Source organism: Balaenoptera musculus, chromosome 2 (genome assembly GCF_009873245.2).
Source record: "Balaenoptera musculus isolate JJ_BM4_2016_0621 chromosome 2, mBalMus1.pri.v3, whole genome shotgun sequence".
Taxonomy (NCBI): domain Eukaryota; kingdom Metazoa; phylum Chordata; class Mammalia; order Artiodactyla; family Balaenopteridae; genus Balaenoptera; species Balaenoptera musculus.
The window spans coordinates 66,300,108-66,324,215 of record NC_045786.1 but is presented as its reverse complement, the minus strand read 5'-3'; the positions used below and the strand labels follow the sequence as shown (position 1 = coordinate 66,324,215).

Below are 24,108 nucleotides of genomic sequence, written 5' to 3'. Positions count from 1 at the left end.
TTTAATTTTCAAGGGTTGATGACATCTAAATCAAATGACTATTTTTGATTATTTAAATGAGTAAATGGTTTAAATTTTTATAAAGGAGAGTTGAGCTTTGATGTGTAGTATTTTAATTTCAGTTGACTTTTTCAAGTGGATATGTGTACCTTTCATTTGCACACATGATTATGGTTATATAATCACTTGAAATTTCATGTACTATGTTTTCCCATCATTTGATAAATGCCTAGTCTATTAATAGAATTCGATGTATTAATCAACTTGAAATTTTAATTGCTATAATGCTACCTTACTTTATTTAAGGTAGAAGAAAATTGACCCTGTTGGGATCTCTGCTACCTTTGATGTAATATATTTAAAATATCAGACTTCCAGATGCTGGTTTGTTGTTATAAATCAGTGGTTGGCAAACTATGGCTGGCAAGGGAAATTCAGCCTGCAGCCTGTTTTGGTGAATCTGAGCTAAGAATTTTTTTTTTTTTTAATATTCCTAAAGAGTTGTAAAATAAAACAAAAACAGAAGAATATGCAACAGAGACCATGTATGTCTGCAAAACCTAAAATATTTACTGTCTGGCTTTTACAGAAAAAGTTTGCCAACCCCTGTTACAAATCAGTAAACATTTCAGTTTGGGGGATTGGTGAGTGTTGAATTTTGAGAACATTTACAGAAATTCTTTGAACTGGGAAATGTTTGTTTTAAATTATTTTTAGCAGAATAACTGAATAAATTAAGATTATAGGAGTCATTTTCAAACAACATGAATTTTTTCACATGACTTTATTTTTTAAATAGCCATTAATAAGAAAACACTTGCTGAGAACCTACTGTAAGCTTTTAAAACTTATACATGCTCATTATAAAAAATGAAAGTGCCAAAGTCCCTTCCTTGTTAGCAGTTCAGTATATATGCATATATAAGCAAGTTATGTTTCTTGTTTTTAAGAAGGAATCATATTGTATCAATACATAGTGTTCTGTGACTTGCCCCTACCCCCTTTTTTGCCTTACTAATATATTACAGACATTTCTCCTTGTCTGTCTTTCCCATTTTTAATTGAAGGCTATACATACACACACATATATATAGTGTCTTTGTGTACATGTGTGAGCATGTGTGTGTGTATATATATATATATATATATATATATATATATATATATGAGCTAATTTCTTATTAAAGACTGTATTATTTTATGTTCTAAATAAGTCCTCTATTAAAAGACGTATTTTCTAGTTTTTCGCTGCCAAAAACATGCTATAGTGAACGTCATCTGAAATTTGAAAGGAAAAGAATGTTGGTGGCTTTTATTTGATTTGATTCCCAGCTCTCAAATTTTCTTTGGGTCTTAACAATTAACATATCTTGTTTTCAGTTTCACTAATATAAATTTCAAGTACCAGTGTGAATAGGTGATGTTTACGTACGTATCTAAATTTTGTTATGAAAAGTAGAAATGCAAAGTGGACATACATTCTGGTTTTATTGGATAATATTTTAAATATTAATAAATAAAAATAGAGCATTTAAAATTATTTTTATTTTACTGAGGTACTTTGCTTAAATATATATGTTATGTGTTCATTTCTAGTTGTCTACACTGTCTTTTTATGCCTTTGCAGTTTAACTTAATATATCATAATTTATATCTTATTGTTTTAATACTTCAGGGTACTTTATCCTTATGAACTTTTTAGTGTGTAATAATAGTGGGCAAACATCTGGTTTTTCCCTAAAAAGATATGAGAAGCAGGTAGTTCATAAGAAATTGTGTTGTTAAAGCTGCAGATAGTTTTTGTTATCTTTCTATAGTATTTTCTCCCTAATGACTGTTTTTAAAGAATAGTCAATAAATTTTAAATAATTTTTCTGTCTTTACTCTTCATCTGAAAATTTATAGAATGCTTCAATGGGGTATTTTTGTGTAACAGTTTAAGAACAATGTCATAAAGTTTTGCCCATTCTTGATAACCATTAAGTAAACCTTTGCATTTACAAAATTGACTGGTTGAAGTACTAAAATATTTCCCATGATATTTATTTAATTGGACTTTCTTTGTATTGTCAAGCCTCATTATTTGCACATGCTAGTGGATGAATGCCTGCTATCTCAGTAAATCCAAAATCACTACTCACAACAGTTTCACAGCCATTTATAGACATGCACAGAGCTGCAAAGAATTTGAGTTGCCTCATGTGTGCTTTCCCACCTGTGGTTGAACTAGGTGGCTCTTGCTTTCATATTGTAAACAAATGTCCTCTTTGCATTCTACTTAATGCCACATTTTTTGCATTTCTGTGCTTTTTGTTGGTGATTGCATTGTTTAAAATGGCCCCCAAGCATAGTGCTGAAGTTTTGTCTAGTGTTCCTGTATGCACAAAGGCTGTGATGTGCATTATGGAGAAAATACATGTATTAGATCAGTTTTGTTCAGCCTTGAGTTACAGTGCTGTTGGCAATGAGCTTAGTGTGAATGAATCATCAATATATATCAAATAAGGTGTCTTTAAACAGAAGCACACATAAAACAAGGTTAGGTATTGATCAGTTGATGAAAATGTTGTGCTCAGAGGCTTGCAGGAATCTAACCCTGTATTTCTCCTAGGAGCAATGGTTCAGTATTCACTGACTCATTGTTTGTGGCAACTTTATAGAGCACCAGTTTTCATGAATAAATCCATTGTTTGTGATATAAACACAAAATGAATAGGTGGTATGGAATTGCTTGGTGGTATGTAAATAGATTTCTAATTTCTCATTGTTATCATAGAATTAAAATAAAAGCAAACATTTTGGTTATGCATAAAAAGATCACCAGAAAGTAATTTGTGGAAGCTTATTGATTCAGTAACTATTCAGGGGATGGAAATACTCAGAGAATTTGAAAAAAGATTCTGAGTAATCTGCAAGAGTTTAGGATGAACATATTTTAAGGCCCTGTCAAGTAAAAAAAAAAAAAAAATTGAAAAAAGGAATCTATAAGATTTTTAACATTGTTAAAAGACTATCTCTGTACTTCATTAAATGAAATGACTACTTCATCATGGAATTCAGTTTTCTAAGGGATTACTTTCGCCAGTAGATTGTTTGTTTTAAGTCTAGGAAAACAATATTCTCTGAAAAATTAAATGGCTTGAAGCATTTTCTTTCTTAGTATACATATTGAATACATTTAAAATCATTACAAACTCTTAAGAGTTTAGTTTTGACCTGTACTTAGCTGGTTCATCACATTTAATCACTTGAGTCCAGAATGTGATGGGTAAATTTAATTTTTCATTTTTTCCCCTTCCATTTTATCTGTAAGCACTAGATTTAAACAGAGTTTAAGGTGTTCTGGTGTAAGCTGAATGTTTGTATGCATGGTTCATGTTTCTAACTAAAATCAATAGTTTTGGTATTCCCCCATTTTATTAGATAATTCTTATCCATTTTTATAATCATCTTGTTATTATTTCTTTAACAATAAGTAATTTTAAGGTCTTTATCCATTTTGGAACACATATTAAAGAGAATTCTTTTCATTAATTGGGAGATGAAGTAAAGGTGGTTGTAAAGTAAAATGCTTGATTTACTGTGTATTTTTGTCTGTCAGTATTAAAATCCCGTTTGTTCTATGAGGTCCATTTCAAATGCTTTTAAAAACCTTTTCCATTAATCTTTCTAAGATGTCCCCCTCACATCTGTCTGTTCTTCCCCAATCCAAATCAATTTCACTTTCCTGCATGCTCTTAATAACATTTTGTTGTTGTTAGTTCCTCAAAATCAGCTCTGCTGCATTCATCTGTATATTCCCATAATATACAGAGCTATGAACCTCTTATGTGGAACCACAGTAAACAATTATTAGCTCTACAATTTATTTAAATACAATGAAGTCTGTTTTAATGTTTTTTGCAAAGTATTTGGATGCTACATACTGAAGAATCTGAAACACTGAGACATTATAATTGGTCATATGGATGTCATTCTTCAGTTTGTCATGAAACAAGTCACTTATTTCTTTGTCTTTCTCTTTTTTTAAGTCTTTTTTAAAATTAATTTTTATTGGAGTATAGTTGATTTAAAATGTTGTGTTAGTTTCTGCTTTACAGCAAAGTGAATCATTTGTACATATATCCACTCTTTTTTAGATCATTTTCCCGTATAGGTCATTACAGAGTATTGAGTAGAGTTTCCTGTGCTATACAGTAGGTTCTTATCTATTTTATATATAGTAATGTGTATATGTCAATCCCAGTCTCCCAATTTATCCCTCCCTCCCTCTTTTTTTACGTCTTGGAAGGTGGTTTCTATTTAAGTTTCAATGTTTGTCAAACAATCTTTTCCGTTAAACACCACAAATATCTCTGCTCTGGGTTACATATTTGATTTTCCTGAGTTCTGTTTTAAGTAGTTATAATTTAATTTGATGTGGGACGGTGTATTGGTATTTCCTAGGGATGTCCAACAACCTAGGTGTATAGGGTTTATAGTTTCAGTATTTTAGAAAGCTAGGTCAGTCTGTTGCCTTTTTAAAGTAGAACATTTGTATATAGAAAATTATAATTATTTTAGGCTTGGGAAGATGTATGAATAATTTATAGAAAAGATTTGAATTAATATATATATGTTTTATATTATGCACTTGGTTTTTTGCCTTAGGAAACAAGGCAGCAGATGCTTCAGCACTCCTAAATAGTTAAAACGATCCATCTTGTTTTGTGCAGTGCGAGTAAGGTTTCTGCTACATCTTAATAACATTGGTTACCAGTGTTTTCTGCCAAGGGCTCGACTGGCATTGGATTAGATTTCACAGTTTCTTTCTCTTCTCATTTTTTATAATTGAGTTTGCCTTCCTCCACATGCCTAATAGCCACTGCCTAAAGATCAGGTGATGCAAATTCAAGGACACAGACTCTGATAAGTATTGGGAAGGGCATTCAGAGGTTTTATGATTTACTCTACTCTGCTTTTAGAAAATTTGCCTTCTAACAATTCAACACAAGCTGTGCTCTTCTGTACTTGAATTTTAGGAAATCAAAAGCACTAATTTTTTCTGTAGGCAGGTTTCTTCCCTAGGAACTTTTCTTCCTAATTTGGCAGCACTGGTTTCTTTTCTTTTCTTTTTTAAGAGATGTAGAGAGAATTTATTTATTTATTTTAAACTTTGGCTAATTTGACTAATTTATTGCTTGTGCGTTTTAATTACATTTGTTGTTGTATACAACAGTATCACCATAAACTAGTGTCCATTAAGTATTATAAATTGCTATTTTATTTATCTTTATTTTTATTTTTTAAATTTTTATTCAAATATAGTTGATTTACAATGTTGTGTTAGTTTCAGGTACATAGTAAAGTGATTCAGTTATACACACATATATATAAATATATATATTCTTTTTTTATATTCTCTTCAATTATATGTTATTACAAGATACTGAGTATAGTTCCCTGTGCTATACAGTAGGTCTTTGTTAGTTATCTATTTTATGTATAGTAGTGTGTATATTTTAACCCCAAACTCCTAATTTATCCCTCTCCCCTCCTCCCCTTGGCAACCATTAGTTTGTTTTCTGTGTTTGAGAGTCCATTTCTGTTTTGTAGATAAGTTCATTTGTATCCTTTTTTTTAGATTCCTCATATAAGTGATATCATATGATATTTGTCTTCCTCTGTCTGGCTTACTTCACTTAATATGATAATCTCTAGGTCCATCCATGTTGTTGCAAATGGCATTATTTCATTCTTTTTTATAGCTGAGTAATATTCCATTGTGTATATGTACCACATCTTCTTTATCCATTCATCTCTTGATGGACAGTTAGGTTGCTAGCCATTCTTGGCTATTGTAAACAGTGCTGCAATGAACATTGGGGTGCATTTGTCTTTTCGAATTATGGTTTTCTCCAGATATATGCCCAGGAGTGGGATTGCTGGATAATATGGTAGCTCTATTATTAGTTTTTTAAGGAACCTCCTTGCTGTTCTCCATAGCGGCTATATCAATTTACATTCCCACCAACAGTGTAGGAAGGTTCCTTTTTCTCCACACCCTCTCCAGCATTTATTATTTGTAGATTTTTTTGATGATGGCCATTCTGACCAATGTGAGGTGATACCTCATTGTAGTTTTGATGTGCATTTCTCTAATAATTAGCGATATTGAGCAACTTTTCATATGCCTCTTGGCCATCTGTTTGTCTTTTTTGGAGAAATGTCTTAGGTCTTCTGCCCAGTTTTTGATTGGGTTGTTTGGTTTTTTTTTTTTGCTGTTGAGCTGTATGAGCTGTTTGTATATTTCGGAGATTAATCCCTTGTCAGTCGCATCGTTTGCAGATATCTTCTCCCATTCTGTAGATTGCCTTTTTTTAAAAATTCATTTATTTTATTTTTGGCTGCGTTGGGTCTTCATTGCTGCATGTGGGGTTTCTCTAGTTGCGGTGAGTGGGGGCTACTCTTCGTCGCATTGCACAGGCTTCTCAGTGGGATGGCTTCTCTTGTTGTGGAGCACAGGCTCCAGGTGCACAGGCTTCAGTAGTTGTGGCTTGTGGGTTCTAGAGTGCAGGCTCAGTAGTTGTGCACGGGCTTTGTTGCTCCGTGGCATGTGGGATTCCCCTGGACCAGGGCTCGAACCTGTGTCCCCTGCATTGGCAGGTGGATTCTCAACCACTGTGCCACCAGGGAAGCCTGTCTTTTTGTTTTGTTTATGGTTTCCTTCGCTGTGCAAAAGCTGGTAAGTTTGATTAGGTCCCATTTGTTTATTTTTGTTTTTATTTCCATTACTCTAGGAAATGGATCCAAAAAGATATTGCTGTAATTTATGTCAGAGAGTGTTCTGCCTATGTTTTCCTCTAGGGGTTTTATAGTATCAGGTCTTACATTTAGGTCTTTAATCCATTTTGAGTTTATTTTTGTGTATGGTGTTAGAGAATGTTGTAATTTCATTCTTTTACATGTAGCTGTCCAGTGTTTCCAGTACCACTTATTGAAGAGACTGTCTTTTCTGCATTGTATATTCTTGCCTCCTTTGTTGTGGATTAATTGACTGTGTGTGTGGATTTATTTCTGGGCTTTCTGTTCTGTTCCATTGATCTGTATTTCTGTTTCTGTGCCAGTACCATACTGTTTTGATTACTGCAGCTTTGTAGTATGGTGTGACATCAGGGAGCCTGATTCCTCCAGCTTCGTTTTTCTTTCTCAGGATGGCTTTTGCTATTCGGTTCTTTGTGTTTCCATACAAATTATAAAATTTTTTGTTCTAGTTATGTGAAAAATGCAATTGGTAATTTGATAGGAATTACATTGAATCTGTAGATTGCCTTGGGTAGTAATAGTCATTTTGACAGTATTGGTTCTTCCAGTCCAAGAACATGGTATATCTTTCCATTTGTGTCATTTTTGATGTCTTTCATCAGCATCTTATAGTTTTCGGAGTACAGGTCTTTTGCCTCCATAGGTAGGTTTATTACTAAGTATTTTATTCTTTTGATGCAATGGTAAATGGGATTGTTTCCTTAATTTCTCTTTCTGACCTTTCGTTCTTAGTGTATAGAAATGCAACAGATTTCTGTGTATTGATTTTGTAGCCTGCAGCTTCACCACATTCATTGATGAGCTCTAGTAGTTTTCTGGTAGCATCTTTAGGATTTTCTATGTATAGTATCATGTCATCTGTAAACAGTGATAGTTTTACTTCTTCTTTTCCACTTTGGATTCTTTTTATTTCTTTTTTTTCTTTGATTGCTGGGCTAGGACTTCCAAAATTATGTTGAATAAAAGTGGTGAGAGTGAACATCCTTGTCTTGTTCCTGATCTTAGAGGAAATGTTTTCAGCTTTTCCCCATTGAGTATGATGTTAGCTGTGGGTTTGTCATATATGGCCTTTAGTATGTTGAGGTATGTTCCCTCTGTGCCCAGTTTCTGGAGTGTGTTTATCATAAATGGATGTTGAATTTTATCAAAAGCTTTTTCTGCATCTATTGAGATGATCATATGGTTTTTATACTTCAGTTTGTTAATGTGGTGTATCACACTGATTGATTTGCAGATATTGAAAAATCCTTGCATCCCTGGGATAAATCCCACTTGATCATGGTGTATAATCCTTTTAATGTATTGCTGGATTCGTTTGCTAGTATTTTGTTGAGACTTTTTGCATCTGTGTCCATCAGTGATACTGGCCTGTAATTTTCTTTTTTTGTGGTATCTTTGTATGATTTTGGTATCAGGGTGATGGTGGCCTTATAGAATGAATTTGGAAGTGCTCCTTCCTCTGCAATTTTTTTTTGGAGAGCAGCACTGATTTCTGACTTTCAAAACAAAATCTAAAATTTACTTCTAAATCTACATCCCCTTGTAGATAATCTGTCTTTTTATCTGGTGAATTTAATTTAATATTTTTATTATAGTTTGTATAAGTGGCCCAGAAGCCTGAAGCCATCTATTGTGTTTTTTTTTTTTATTTTTTTAAAATTTTTTTGGGGGGTTAAAGTAGAAAAGTATAGCTTTATTACTTTGCCAGGCAAAGGGGGACACAGCAGACTCCTGTCTCGAAAAACTATATGTCCCAACCCAGTAGGATTTGATAAGGAGTTTTATAGCAGTGCTTCCCAAGGGTGGGGTTGCTGACAAGATTAGGGTGTGTGCAGGGCCTGCACTCCTCTAATCTGGTCTCAGGTAGTCTTCTTTTTTTTTTTTTTCACACGCACACACGTATTTTATTTTTACAAGAGATAAATAGACTGACACCAAGCATTGTACATGGATGACCACAGCAAAAGCAACAATGATTGCAATTACCAAACATGAAACACACTCATACTATGTCATAATATTGACCTTCAGTCCAGTAATCCTCCACTGTAACAGCTCCTTTACTTTGCAGTGAAAATTGATTTGTATATTCTTTGCCTCTGAGTCCTTGTGCGATTTTTTTTTTTTAATTCAAACAGAAAGTCACAAAAATTATACTCATCCTCATCAGTTCACTCAGTCCCATGTAATTAATCTTTTTTTTCATCTTGATCTTTTGTTAGCACTTTTATGAGTTCATCAGTTTTTCATTAGAGTTCTGAAAATGCTTATTCATTCAGTTCAGCAGTACAGTCAGTTACCAGAAACCTGTACTTGTCAGAGTCTTTTCCATGAATTCCTTGAAGATGAAACCCTTTTATAGGAACATAGTTGCAAAAGCATCAGAGTACACCCAGAACTGTCTGTGAATGACAAAAGACTTAAAAATGACCACGGTTAAAGATTTGATGAAAGTTCATAATAATGCAGTTGACAAGAAAATTAGTTATTTCTGAGATATACATTTTAAAGTAATAACTAGGATTATGACTTATAACATTATACCAGAACATATAAGATTTTTAGAAATTTCATGTAATGTCTGAAACATTTATATTAACGTACTTCCATACAAATAACCCAATGAAAGTTTAGTATTAGTTGTTTTGTTTGTTTTTTTATACTGCAGGTTCTTATTATTCATCAATTTTATACACATCAATGTATACATGTCAATCCCAATCGCCCAATTCAGCACACCACCATCCCCACCCCACCGCAGTTTTCCCCCCTTGGTGTCCATATGTCTGTTCTCTACATCTGTGTCTCAACTTCTGCCCTGCAAACCAGCTCATCTGTACCATTTTTCTAGATTCCACATACATGCGTTAATATACGATATTTGTTTTTCTCTTTCTGACTTACTTCACTCTGTATGACAGTCTCTAGATCCATCCACTTCTCAACAAATGACTCCATTTTGTTCCTTTTTATGGCTGAGTAATATTCCATTGTATATATGTACCACAACTTCTTTATCCATTCGTCTGTTGATGGGCATTTAGGTTGCTTCCATGACCTGGCTATTGTAAATAGTGCTGCAATGAACATTGGGGTGCATGTGTCTTTTTGAATTACGGTTTTCTCTGGGTATATGCCCAGTAGTGGGATTGCTGGGTCATATGGTAATTCTATTTTTAGTTTTTAAAGGAAACTCCATATTGTTCTCCATAATGGCTGTATCAATTTACATTCCCACCAACAGTGCAAGAGGGTTCCCTTTTCTCCACACCCTCTCCAGCATTTGTTGTTTGTAGATTTTCTGATGATGCCCATTCTAACTGGTGTGAGGTGATACCTCATTGTAGTTTTGATTTGCATTTCTCTAATAATTAGTGATGTTGAGCATCTTTTCATGTGCTTTGTGGCCGTCTGTATGTCTTCTTTGGAGAAATGTCTATTTAGATCTGCCCATTTTTGGATTGGGGTGTTTGTTTCTTTAATATTGAGCTGAATGAGCTGTTTATATATTTTGGAGATTAATCCTTTGTCCGTTGATTCGTTTGCAAATATTTTCTCCCATTCTGAGTGTTGTCTTTTCATCTTGTTTATGGTTTCCTTTGCTGTGCAAAAGCTTTGAAGTTTCATTAGGTCCCACTTGTTTATTTTTGTTTTTATTTCCATTACTCTAGGAGGTGGATCAAAAAAGATCTTGCTGTGATTTATGTCAAAGAGTGTTCTTCCTATGTTTTCCTCTAAGAGTTTTATAGTGTCCAGTCTTATATTTAGGTCTCTAATCCATTTTGAGTTTATTTTTGTGTATGGTGTTAGGGAGTATTCTAATTTCATTCTTTTACATGTAGCTGTCCAGTTTTCCCAGCACCACTTATTGAAGAGACTGTCTTTTCTCCATTGTATATCTTTGCCTCCTTTGTCATAGATTAGTTGACCATAGGTGCGTGGGTTTATCTCTGGGCTTTCTATCTTCTTCCATTGATCTGTGTTTCTGTTTTTGTGCCAGTACCATATTGTCTTGATTACTGTAGCTTTGTAGTATAGTCTGAAGTCAGGGAGTCTGATTCCTCCAGCTCCATTTTTTTCCCTCAAGACTGCTTTGGCTATTCGGGGTCTTTTGTTTCCCCATACAAATTTTAAGATGATTTGTTCTAGCTCCGTAAAAAATGCAATTGGTAATTTGAAAGGGATTGCATTGAATCTGTAGATTGCTTTGGGTAGTATAGTCACTTTCACAATGTTGATTCTTCCAATCCAAGAACATGGTATATCTCTCCATCTGTTGGTATCATCTTTAATTTCTTTCATCAGTGTCTTATAGTTTTCTGCATACAGGTCTTTTGTCTCCCTAGGTAGGTTTATTCCTAGGTATTTTATTCTTTTTGTTGCAATGGTAAATGGGAGTGTTTCCATAATTTCTCTTTCAGATTTTTCATCATTAGTGTATAGGAATGCAAGAGATTTCTGTGCATTAACTTTGTATCCTGCAACTTTACCATATTCATTAATTAGCTCTAGCAGTTTTCTGGTGGCAGTTTTAGGATTCTCTATGTATAGTATCATGTCATCTGCAAACAGTGACAGTTTTACTTCTTTTCCAACTTGTATTCCTTTTATTTCTTTTTCTTCTCTGATTGCCGTGGCTAGGACTTGCAGAACTATGTTGAATAATAGTGGTGAGAGTGGACATCCTTGTCTCATTCCTGATCTTAGAGGAAATGCTTTCAGTTTTTCACCGTTGAGAATGATGTTTGCTGTGGGTTTGTCATACATGGCCTTTATTATGTTGAGGTAGGTTCCCTCTATGCCCAGTTTCTGGAGAGTTTTTATCATAAATGGGTGTTGAATTTTGTCAAAAGCTTTTTCTGCATCTATTGAAATGATCATATGGTTTTTATTCTTCAATTTGTTAATATGGTGTATCACATTGATTGATTTGCATATATTGAAGAATCCTTGCATCCCTGGGATAAATCCCAGTTGATCGTGGCGCATGATTCTTTTAATGTGTTGTTGGATTCTGTTTGCTAGTATTTTGTTGAGGATTTTTGTATCTATATTCATCAGTGATATTGGTCTGTAATTTTCTTTTTTTGTAGTGTCTTTGTCTGGTTTTGGTATCAGGGTGATGGTGGCCTCATAGAATGAGTTTGGGAGTGTTCCTTCCTCTGCAATTTTTTGGAAGAGTTTGAGAAGGATAGGTGTTAGCTCTTCTCTAAATGTTTGATAGAATTCACCTGTGAAGCCATCTGGTCCTGGGCTTTTGTTTGTTGGGAGATTTTTAATCACAGTTTCAATTTCATTACTTGAGATCGGTCTGTTCATATTTTCTGTTTCTTCCTGGTTCAGTCTTGGAAGGTTATACCTTTCTAAGAATTTGTCCATTTCTTCCAGGTTGTCCATTTTATTGGCATAAAGTTGCTTGTAGTAGTCTCTTAGGATGCTTTGTATTTCTGCGGTGTCTGTTGTAACTTCTCCGTTTTCATTTCTGATTTTATTGATTTGAGTCCTCTCCCTCTTTTTCTTGATGAGTATGACTAATGGCTTATCAATTTTGTTTATCTTCTCAAAGAACCAGCTTTTAGTTTTATTGATCTTTGCTATTGTTTTCTTTGTTTCTATTTCATTTATTTCTGCTCTGATCTTTATGATTTCTTTCCTTCTGCTAACTTTGGGTTTTGTTTGTTCTTCTTTCTCTAGTTTCTTTAGGTGTAAGGTTAGATTGTTTACTTGAGATTTTTCTTGTTTCTTTAGGTAGGCTTGTATAGCTATAAACTTTCCTCTTAGAACTGCTTTTGCTGCATCCCATAGGTTTTGGGTCGTCGTGTTTTCATTGTCATTTTTCACTAGGTATTTTTTGATTTCTTCTTTGATTTCTTCAGTGATCTCTTGGTTATTTAGTAACGTATTGTTTAGCCTCCATGTGTTTGTGTTTTTTACGTTTTTTCCCCTGTAATTCATTTCTAATCTCATAGCGTTGTGGTCAGAAAAGATGCTTGATATGATTTCAATTTTCTTAAATTTACTGAGGCTTGATTTGTGACCCAAGATGTGATCTATCCTGGAGAATGTTCCGTGCGCACTTGAGAAGAATGTGTAATCTGCTGTTTTTGGATGGACTGTCCTATAAATATCAATTAAATCTATCTGGTCTATTGTGTCATTTAAAGCTTCTGTTTCCTTATTTATTTTCATTTTGGATGATCTGTCCATTGGTGTAAGTGAGGTCTTAAAGTCCCCCTATTATTGTGTTACTGTCAATTTCATCTTTTATAGCTGTTAGCAGTTGCCTTGTGTATTGAGGTGCTCCTATGTTGGGTGCATATATATTTATAATTGTTATATCTTCTTGGATTGATCCCTTGATCATTATGTAGTGTCCTTCCATGTCTCTTGTAACATTCTTTATTTTAAAGTCTCTTTTATCTGATATGAGTGTAGCTACTCCAGCTTTCTTTTGATTTCCATTTGCATGGAATATCTTTTTCCGTCCCCTCACTTCCAGTCTGTATGTGTCCCTAGGTCTGAAGTGGGTCTCTTGTAGACAGCATATATATGGGTCTTGTTTTTGTATCCATTCAGCAAGCCTGTGTCTTTTGGTTGGAGCATTTAATCCATTCACATTTAAGGTAATTATCGATATGTATGTTCCTATGACCATTTTCTTAATTGTTTTGGGTTTGTTTTTGTAGGTCCTTTTCTTCTCTTGTGTTTCCCACTTAGATAAGTTCCTTTAGCATTTGTTGTAGAGCTGGTTTGGTGGTGCTGAATTCTCTTAGCTTTTGCTTGTCTGTAAAGCTTTTGATTTCTCCATCAAATCTAAATGAGATCCTTGCCGGGTAGAGTAATCTTGGTTGTAGGTTCTTCCCTTTCATCACTTTAAGTATATCATGCCACTCCCTTCTGGCTTGTAGAGTTTCTGCTGAGAAATCAGCTGTTAACCTTATGGGAGTTCCCTTGTATGTTATTTGTCATTTTTCCCTTGTTGCTTTCAATAATTTTTCTTTGTCTTTAATTTTTGCCACTTTGATTACTATGTGTCTTGGCGTGTTTCTCCTTGGGTTTATCCTGTATGGGACTCTCTGCGCTTCCTGGACTTGAGTGGCTATTTCCTTTCCCATGTTAGGGAAATTTTCGACTATAATCTCTTCAAATATTTTCTCTGGTCCTTTCTCTCTCTCTTCTCCTTCTGGGACCCCTATAATGCGAATGTTGTTGCGTTTAATGTTGTCCCAGAGGTCTCTTAGGCTGTCTTCATTTCTTTTCATTCTTTTTTCTTTATTCTGTTCTGCAGCAGTGAATTCTACCATTCTGTCTTCCAAGTCACTTATCCGTTCTTCTGCCTCAGTTATTCTGCTATTGATTCCTTCTAGTGTAGTTTTCATTTCAGTGATTGTATTGTTCCTCTCTGTTTGTTTGTTCTTTAATTCTCCTAGGTCTTTGTTAATCATTTCTTGCATCTTCTCAATCTTTGCCTCCATTCTTATTCCGAGGTCCTGGATCATCTTCACTATCATTCTGAATTCTTTTTCTGGAAGGTTGCCTATCTCCACTTCATTTAGTTGTTTTTCTGGGGTTTTTTCTTGTTCCTTCATCTGGTATATAGCCCTCTGCCTTTTCATCTTGTCTGTCTTTATGTAAATGTGGTTTTTGTTCCACAGGCTGCAGGATTGTAGTTTTTCTTGCTTCTGCTGTCTGCCCTCTGATGGTTGAGGCTATCTAAGAGGCTTGATGGGAGGCTCTGGTGGTGGGTAGAGCTGACTGTTGCTGTGGCGGTCTGAGCTCCGTAAAACTTTAAGCCACTTGACTGTTGATAGGTGGGTCTGGGTTCCCTCCCTGTTGGTTGTTTTGCCCGAGGCAACCCAACACTGGAGCCTACCTGGGCTCTTTGGTGGGGCTAATGGCAGACTCTGGGAGGGCTCACGCCAAGGAGTACTTCCCAGAACCTCCGCTGCCAGTGTCCTTGTCCCCACGGTGAAACAGAGCCAGCCCCTGCCTCTGCAGGAGACCCTCCAACACTAGCAGGTAGGTCTGGTTCAGTCTCCCCCAGGGTCACTGCTCCTTCCCCCGGGTCCCGATGCGCACACTATTCCGTGTGCGCCCTCCAAGAGTGGGGTCTCTGTTTCCCCCAGTCCTGTCGAAGTCCTGTAATCAATTCCCACTAGGCTTCAAAGTCTGATTCTCTATGAATTCCTTTTCCCGTTGCCGGACCCCCAGGTTGGGAAGCCTGACGTGGGGCTCAGAACCTTCACTCCAGTGGGTGGACTTCTGTGGTATAAGTGTTCGCCAGTCTGTGAGTCACCCACCCAGCAGTTATGGGATTTGATTTTACTCTGATTGCGCCCCTCCTGCTGTCTCACTGTGGCTTCTCCTCTGTCCTTGGACATGGGGTATTCTCCTTGGTGAAGTCCAGTGTCTTCTTGTCGATGATTGTCCAGCAGCCGTTGTGATTCTGGTGCTCTCGCAGGCGGGAGTGAGAGCACGTCCTTCTACTCCGCCATCTTGGTTAATCGCCCTGTTGTGTTTTTAATAAATGAATCTTTGTGTTCTTGATTGTTATCTTGGGAACTAGAATGATGGACTTTGTTGTTGTTGGGAAGGAATCTTGATGATCAGAATCAGTAAAGAATCCTTGTGTATAATTGTAAATATGACATTAAAAATTTTACTTGTGAGATTAATGAGCCAGCCATTTAGGTTCAGAAGCAAGCAAGTATAGTTTTACAGAGAAATCCAACATATAAGACTTTATTGGGATGAAATTTAAAGATCAAACATGTAGTATATATAGTGCTTGAAATGTAGCATTTCAGAATTTGCCAATGAATCCTACACCACTTTGGTTCAGTCTTCCCAGCACAAGTTGAGTTACCATACAAGCTGCAGACCAGCCAGCTGGAGGACTTGGTTGTGGTAATGGTGGTACAGGTAGGATGGCACAACAAAGGGAGAACCCATTTTTGGCATTCTGTTTCTTTGCTTTTTTTAAAACAGAAGTTTTGTTGTTAGACATCTGGGTGATTGGAAGGTAATTTTAAGCCATTCCCTTTTCTCTCTCTCTTTTTTTTTTTTTGTGGCTGCCTTGTGGCATATGGGACCTTAGTTCCCTGACCAGGGATCGAACCCGTGCCCCCTGCAGTAGAATTGCAGAGTCCTAACCACTGGACTGTCATTCCCTTTCTTGAGCCTTACTATTTCGGTGTTGACAGTGCTTGCAGATGACCCCAATGGTTTTGAGTGGCAATTAGTCATTCTAGTTTTTTGGCACTACTCTTGCTAAACTTATTAACACTAAAATGTAAGTAAGCCTTAGATATGCCAAAGATGGGGATTTTGCAGTTTAAAAGAAGCTGGATGTTGAATGTATTGTTAGAATTAAATCACTTTAAGGTAGGTAAAAATAAAAAGGCTGAGTTATTTTAACAAAACAAATTCAATTTATCACCTCTACATGTTCTCTGCAGTTCTTAGAATTCTGTTTCATTGTTTATTTTGGTGCTGTAGTTTTGAATATTTTATTTCTACTCTTAAATTTTATTAATTTTAAAATTATTTTATTACATAAGATATGAATTAGAGGGGAAAATCACTTATCTGTAAGTACTCGTGGCATTTTGTGTTTCTTTTCACCACCTTTCCATGTAAAGTTTAAATGTAAAATTAGCAGTTTCAAAAGGAAATGATGGAGTTGATTACATATAAAGGTCAAACCCCTATGCATCAGTTTTTTTGTTTTTTTTTTTTTAAAGCCCAAGTGTCAAAGTAAATACCGAATAAAAATATTTGAATCAAATATAAGGCTGAAGGAGAGAACTCACAAATCAATATGGGGTAGGATACTAAGACTCTATTAGACAGTGTATGAAAATGTAAATTATTAAAGGGGAAGTGCAGCTAGGAAACATGAAAAGATACTGAATTTCACTAGTTCTTAACCAAAATTCAAAATAAGTCAATAATGAGGTTTTAAATCTTATCTATAGCTTACATTAAAATATATATGAATTTCTATACAGTATCCATGAGATGTGTTAAAATGTTGTGTTCATTGCTGGTAGCAATATAAACTATAATACAGCTCTTTGAGAGTACATTTTGGCAATATGCAGCAAGAGCTTAAAAATACTTTTTGATCTATTAGTTCCACCATTGGGAACTCAAAGCCTAAGTATATTCATTGCAACATTATTTCCAGTGTAAAAATTAGAAATAACTTAAATATCCAATTATAGAATAACATTTAATTAAACTGATATATTTACTATAGAGAATATTTTAAGGATCAGTTAAAATTATTATAAAGTCTTTAATACATGAGGAGAGAAATTAGATAGGTAACTAAATTAGAAATTAGATTAGGTAACTAAAAATTATTACCTACTCTGACAAGCATTAAGCTAGGAGTTTTATATCTGTTACCTCGTTTAAGCCTCCAAACAGCTTTGGAAGGTTAGACCAATAGCCTAAATTTTATGAAAGTGGTAGTAGCTGAGATCTGAAGAAGGTAATTCACAGAGATGAGGGGAAGGTGTCAGGATTTGAAAATAAGTAAGTTTGCTTCCAAAGCCAATGCTCCTGTATAACATAATATATTAAAAATAAATGAAAGTATTTTAAAAATTGTTCTTTAAAACAATTTTGCAATTTTATAACATCTTTTGCTCTCATTTTTATATAGTGAAGTCTTCTTGATTTTTTTTTTTTTCCCAGTAGAATTCATTGGATCTACAGGTGGGATCACTGTGTTGAAATTTACTGTATGGAGAACTACTCCATACAGTAAATTCATACAGTGAATTCATAAAGTAAATTCTTTTGTATTTCATACATACATTGAAAGAGGGTTTGACATTTTAATTTTACATGATAATTTTTACCAGTACATACTGTAAATGGAGTTTTATTTCAATAGATCAGTTTGGACCTGTGTGAAATTCACAGTACATGTGAGGAATTCTGATTTAGCACCTCTAGATCTTAGTTACTAGAATTTTTTTTTTAATAAATTTATTTACTTATTGGCCGCGTTGGGTCTTCCTTGCAGTGCGTGGGCTTTCTCTAGTTGCGGCGAGCAGGCTTCTCATTGCGGTGACTTCTCTTGTTGCGAAGCATGGCTTTAGGCACGCGGGCTTCAGTAGTTGTGGCTCGCGGGCTCTAGAGTGCAGGCTCAGTAGTTGTGGTGCATGGGCTTAGTTGCTCCGCAGCATGTGGGATCTTCCCGGACCAGGGCTTGAACCCGTGTCCCCTGCATTGGCAGGTGGATTCTTAACCACTGCACCACCAGGGAAGTTCTAGAATTTTTTTTTAAGGTGTTAAAATTATAGACCCTTCATAACTCAATACCTAAGTATCTTAAAGAGGAATTAAGTTTTTTTCAACCCAATGTAGATTTCAGGTGTTTGCTAAATTCATTCTGTTGAAATGACAAGTATGTGTAGTTAATCTCAAAATCTCCCTGATTTCCTGATATTTGTGGGGAGCAAAACCTTGTTTGCCTTAAAGAAAATAATTTATGGTATTTTATAAGATATAAAGAGACCTTAAAAATAAGATGAAGATTCTAAGACTCCTCAAAAACAATAGGGAAAAAATTATAAGTAAAAAGTTTAAAATTCTTCTAAAATTACATAAATAGAAGAGAAATATAAAATGAAGTTATAGAGGATTATTTTATTGGTTATTTTTTCTTTAGTTCTTTTTTTTTGTTCATTTTTATCCTTTCCATATGCATTAAGCCACTGTAAAACGTTCCAAAAGAACAAAGATCATAATAAAACATGTTTTCATTTTTATGTAAATACCCATGGTCATGAAAGTACAGTCTTCTCCATCCATTCCTCCCAATGTTTTAGACAACATAGATACAAAAATATAATATTTTTGATTTTTAAAAAATTTATTCATTTAACTAATATTTATTAAGTTCCTTTTTGTGCCAAGCATCATTCTGGTTTCTGAGAAAAAATAAGACATGGTTATTCAAGGAGTTCATGATCTAGTAGAGGAGTCAAACATATATAGTTCATCTTAGAAAACACAAGGGAAAGTAAACTAAAAGGCATAACCTAAGGATAAAAATTAAAGAGATTATATTTACCAGGGAGCATGAATTTAACATTTTTGTCTTGTGGAGTAGTTGAGTCAGAATTACTGAGGATGCTTATAAAAAATAGAGATTTTTTCCACACTCCAGATCTTCTGAATTGTATTTAACATCATAGTACATTATAAAAACTTTCTCACATAGATCATGTTTTCTTTGAACTCCTACAGAATGTATCATAGTATAGTCGTAAACTTAAGTTTTCTCCTTTCCATGAATGTATGGGTTGTTTCTATATTTTGCTCCTCTTCCAGCAAACATCCTTATATATGAGTATATATTTTTGTAATTATGTGAGTATTTTTTAAAATGTAAAATAATTTTGCTAGGTCAAAGGATATGCATACTTCTAATTTGCTATCAAATTTCATCCCCCACCCCCCAAAAAAGTTTACACTCCGACCAACAACATTGTTATGAAAGTGCCTGTTATCCACAGTTTTATCAATACTTTAAATAATTTTTATAAACTGATAAAATGAAAACCATCTTGTTTTAATTTATATATTTTGCTTACTGCTGAAGCCAAACATTTTAATGATTATTAACCATATGTCATCCATGAATTGCTTGTTTATATTCTTTGCTCATTTTTCTAGTCTCTATATTTCTTTTTTTATTGGTTTGTACCTTGTATGTATTGCATACTAGCCAGCCCTCTATTATATGTTGTAAATATTTTATCTTGGTCTGTTACAGATCTTATTATGTAATTTCTAATATCTTTCATTACACAGAAGTTGAAAACAGTTAAGCTGTCAACTCTGTTATTACTCTTATGGTGTTTGGATTTTCAAGTAACAGCTTCACCCTGTTAAAGCATACAATTCAATGGTTTTTAGGATATTCATGGAGTTGTGTACCCATCACTACTATTTAATTAAAAAAATTTCATCACCCCCAAAAGAAACACCATACTGATTAGCAGTCACTCCCATTTGCCCCTCCTCCCAGCCCCTGAAAACCATTAATTGTCTTTCTGTCTCTATGGATTTGCCTATTCTGGCTATTTCATATTAATGGAATCATATAATATATGGCCTTTTTGTGACTGGCTTTCACTTGCATAATGTTTTTAAGGTTCACCCATGTTACAGCATGCATCAGTACTTCATTCTTTTGCAGGTTGGTATATAATTATTTTTAGTGGGATATGTCTAATTTCCTTAAAAATGTTTTTAAATTGTAAAAATATTTCTCTTTTAACCATTTTTAAGTGTACATTTCAGTAGTGTTAAGTATATTCATATTGTGCAACAGACCTCTAGAACTTTTTTATCTTAAAGACGCAGACATAGAGAATGGGCTTGAGGACACAAGGAGGGGGAAGGGTAAGCTGGGACGAAGTGAGAGAGTGGCACGGACATATATACACTACCAAGTGTAAAATAGATAGCTAGTGGGAAGCAGCTGCATAGCACAGGGAGATCAGCTTGGTGCTTTGTGATCGCCTAGAGGGGTGGGATAGGGAGGGTGGGAGGGAGATGCCAGAGGGAGGAGATATGGGGATATATGTATATGTATAGCTGATTCACTTTGTTATAAAGCAGAAACTAACACACCATTGTAAAGCAATTATACTCCAATAAAGATGTTAAAAAAAAACAAAAAAACAAAAACCTGAAACTCTGTACCCAAAAAACAACTCCCCATTTCTCCTTCCCCCCAGCCCCTGGTAACCACCATTGCACTTTCATATCTAAGAATTTAACTACTTAAGTACTTCATATAAGTGGAATTATACAGTACTTATCTTTTTGTGACTGGCTTATTTCCTTTAACACAGTGCCCTTAAGTTTCATCTGTATTGTAGTGTGTGACAGAATTTCCTTCCTTTTTAAGGCTAATTAATATTCTGTTGTATGCATGTACCACATTTGGTTAACCATTCACCTGGATGGACATTTAGGTTGCTTCCACCTCTCGATTGTTGTGAATAATGCTGCTATGAACATGATTGTGCAAATAGCTGAGATCCTGTTTTCAGTTCATTTGGATTTATGTCCAAAAGTGAGAGTGTTGGATCATATGGTAGTTCTATTTTTAATTTTTTGAGGAACCACCATACATGGTACAGCCATGTTTTCCATAATGGCTATGCCATTTAACATTCCCACTAACAGTGTACAGGGGGTTCCAGATTCTCCACATTCTCTCCAACACTTATTTTCTGTTTTTGTTTTTTTTTAATGGTGGGTATCCTAATGGTTTTGAAGTAATATCTTGTTGTGCTTTTGATTTGCATTTCTCTGATGATTCATAATGTTGAGCATCTATTCATGTATTTGTTGTCCATTTGTATATCTTTGGAGAAATCTCTATTCAGGTCCTTTGCCCGTTTTTTTAATTGGGTTATTTGTTTTTCTGTTGTTGAGTTGTAGGTGTTTTTAATTTATTCTGAATATTAAACCCTGATCAGGACTTCCCTGGTGGCTCAGTGGTTAAGAATCCGCCTGCCAATGCAGGGGACATGGGTTCGAGCCCTGGTCCGGGAAAATTCCACATGCTGTGGAGCAACTAAGCCCGTGCACCACAACTACTGAGCCTGCGTGCCACAACTACTGAAGCCCCCACTCCTAGAGCCCATGCTCCACAACAAGAGAAGCCACTGCAATGAGAAGCCCGCACACCGCAACAAAGCGTAGCCCCCGCTTGCTGCAACTAGAGAAAGCCCGTGCGCAGGAACGAAGACCCAACACAGCCAAAAATAAATTAATTAAAACAAACAAACAAAAAGAACACCGATCAGATATGATTTCTAAATATTTTCTGCCATTTCACAGATTGCCTTTTCACTCTGTTGTTTCCATTTATGTGAATACGTTTTTTTTTTTCTAACATCTTTATTGGAGTATAATTGCTTTACAATGGTGTGTTTATGTGAATACGTTTTTAAGTTTGATGTACCCTCAAGTGTCTGTTTTTGCTTTTGTTGCCTGTGCTTTTGGTGTCATATCTAAGAAATCATTACCAAATGCAGTATCATGAAGTGTCTCCCCTATATTTTTTTCTAGAAATTTTACAGTTCCAGGTCTTTAATTCATTTTGAATTCATTTTTGTGTATGCTGTAAAGGAATGGTCCAACCTTGTTATTTTGTGTATGGATATACAGATTCTCTAACACAATTTGTTGAAGAGACTATTCTTTCCCCATTGTGTAGTCTTAGCACCCTTGCAAAGATCATTTGACCCTATGTACAAGGGTTTATTTCTGGGCTCTTTTCTGTTCCCTTGATCTATGTATCTTTATGTCGGTACCACATTGTTTTTTGTTTGTTTGTTTGTTTTTTGTACCATATTGTTTTGATTACAATAGCTTTGTTATGTGTTTTGATACCAGGAAATATGAGACCTCTGACTTTTTTTTTTTCAAGATTGTTTGGCTGCTCGGAGTCCCTTTCAATTCCAGATGAATTTTAAGATGATTTTTTTCGATTTCTGCAGAAAATGCTATTGGGATTTTGATATGGATTATATTGAATCTGCAGATCACTTTGGGTAATATGGACTTTTTTTTTAACAATATTAAGTCTTCCCATCCATGAGCACAGGAAGTGTTTCCATTTATTTGTGTTAGTTTCTTTCAGCAATGCTTTGTAATTTTCAGCATGTTAAGTCTTTTGCCTCTTTAGTTAAGTTTATTCCTAAGTATTTCATCCTTTTTGATGCTATAATAGAAAATCGGATTATTTTCTTAATTTCCTTTTCAGATTGATCATTGTTTGTGTATAGAAATGCAACTGATTTTTTGAGTGTTAATCTTGTGTTCTGCAACATTCCTGAATTTGTTTACTAGTTTTTTGTGGAATCTTTAAGGTTTTCTACATATATGTCATGTCGTCTGTGAACAGCGATAATTTTACTTCATTTTATTTCTTTTTCTTACCTAAGTGCTCTGGCTAGGACTTATAGTATGATGTGTTGAATAGAAAGTTACTTTGTTCCTGATCTCAGAGGAAAAGCTTTCAATCTTTTACCATTCAGTATGATATTAGCTGTGGGTTTTTCGTATATAGTCTTAATTATGTTGAGATAATTTCCTTCTAGTTTTAGTTTATTGAGTATTTTTATCATGAAAGGGTATTGAATTTTGTCAGGTGCATTTTCTGCATCAAATGAGATGGTCACGTGTTTTGATTTTTTTCCGTTCTTTTAATGTGGTATTTTACATTGATTAATTGTCATATTTTAACCCTAGCATTTCACGATAAACCCCACTAGGTCATGGTGTATAATCCTTTTCATGTGCTATTGAATTTGAAGAGTGGACATTCTTAATCTTGCTCTTTAGAGGGAAAGCATCTAGTCTTTTACCATTGAGTATGATGTTAGCTGTGGATTTTTTTTCATAGATATTCTTTTTGTTGAATTTTTAAAAATCATGGAAGTCTGTTGGAATTTGTTTAAATGCTTTTTCTCTGTTGAGATGTCTCTGGTTTTTGTTCTTTATTTATTATATTGATTGCTTTTCCTATATTAAACAGTGTGACTTACGGATTTTGTCTGATTTTTGATGACCTATCCTGTGTCTAGATGAGTAAATTGCAAGCGCCTACATTTTCTATTTGACATTTGTGGGGTTTTTTGCATCAGTTCTTGATTTTATTTTTATTTATATGAGAGTAAGGCTCTTATTTTCTCCAAAACTTTTTTTGAATGAATATTCTTCCAGACCTTATTCTGTTCTCCTGATCTGTTTATATATTCTGCACTAACATGTGATTATTATATTTAATTTTTATTGTAATTAAAATGCATTTTAATACATTTTTACTTAATACAAAAGTCAAAAGTTACAAGAGTTTATAGTGAAAAGGAAGTCCCTCTCCTACTTTTATTTCAACCAGAGGTGTTGTTTTCAGTTCCTTTTATGTAGTTCCAGAAAGTTCTCATTCTCATATTTGCCTCATTCTTTTTTTTACCATCTACTTAGTATGTAGTTGATTGGAGTGTGCTTTATTAAATATTCTCCTGTTGATTGACATTTAGATAGTTTCCTGCTATTAAAACTGAATTACAGAGATTGTCCTGTGATATATATCCCTATGCACATGTCTAAATATATCCAATGTTTTTATAAGATAAATTCCTAGAAGTAGAACGTGTGTTTAAAATTTTGATAGATGTTGCCAAATTTCCCTCCAGAGAAGGTTTGTGCAAATTCGTAATCCTAGCAGCTATGCTGAGAGTGTTTTTTTCCCTATGC

General features: G+C 34.6%; 1 protein-coding gene across 4 annotated transcripts in view; it reads left to right on the top strand.

Moving 5' to 3' along the window:
• The window catches only part of PIAS1 (protein inhibitor of activated STAT 1), a 123,100-nt gene that overhangs the window by 25,746 nt on the left and 73,246 nt on the right, over positions 1-24,108 (top strand). The gene's annotated exons all lie outside the window — the stretch shown is intronic.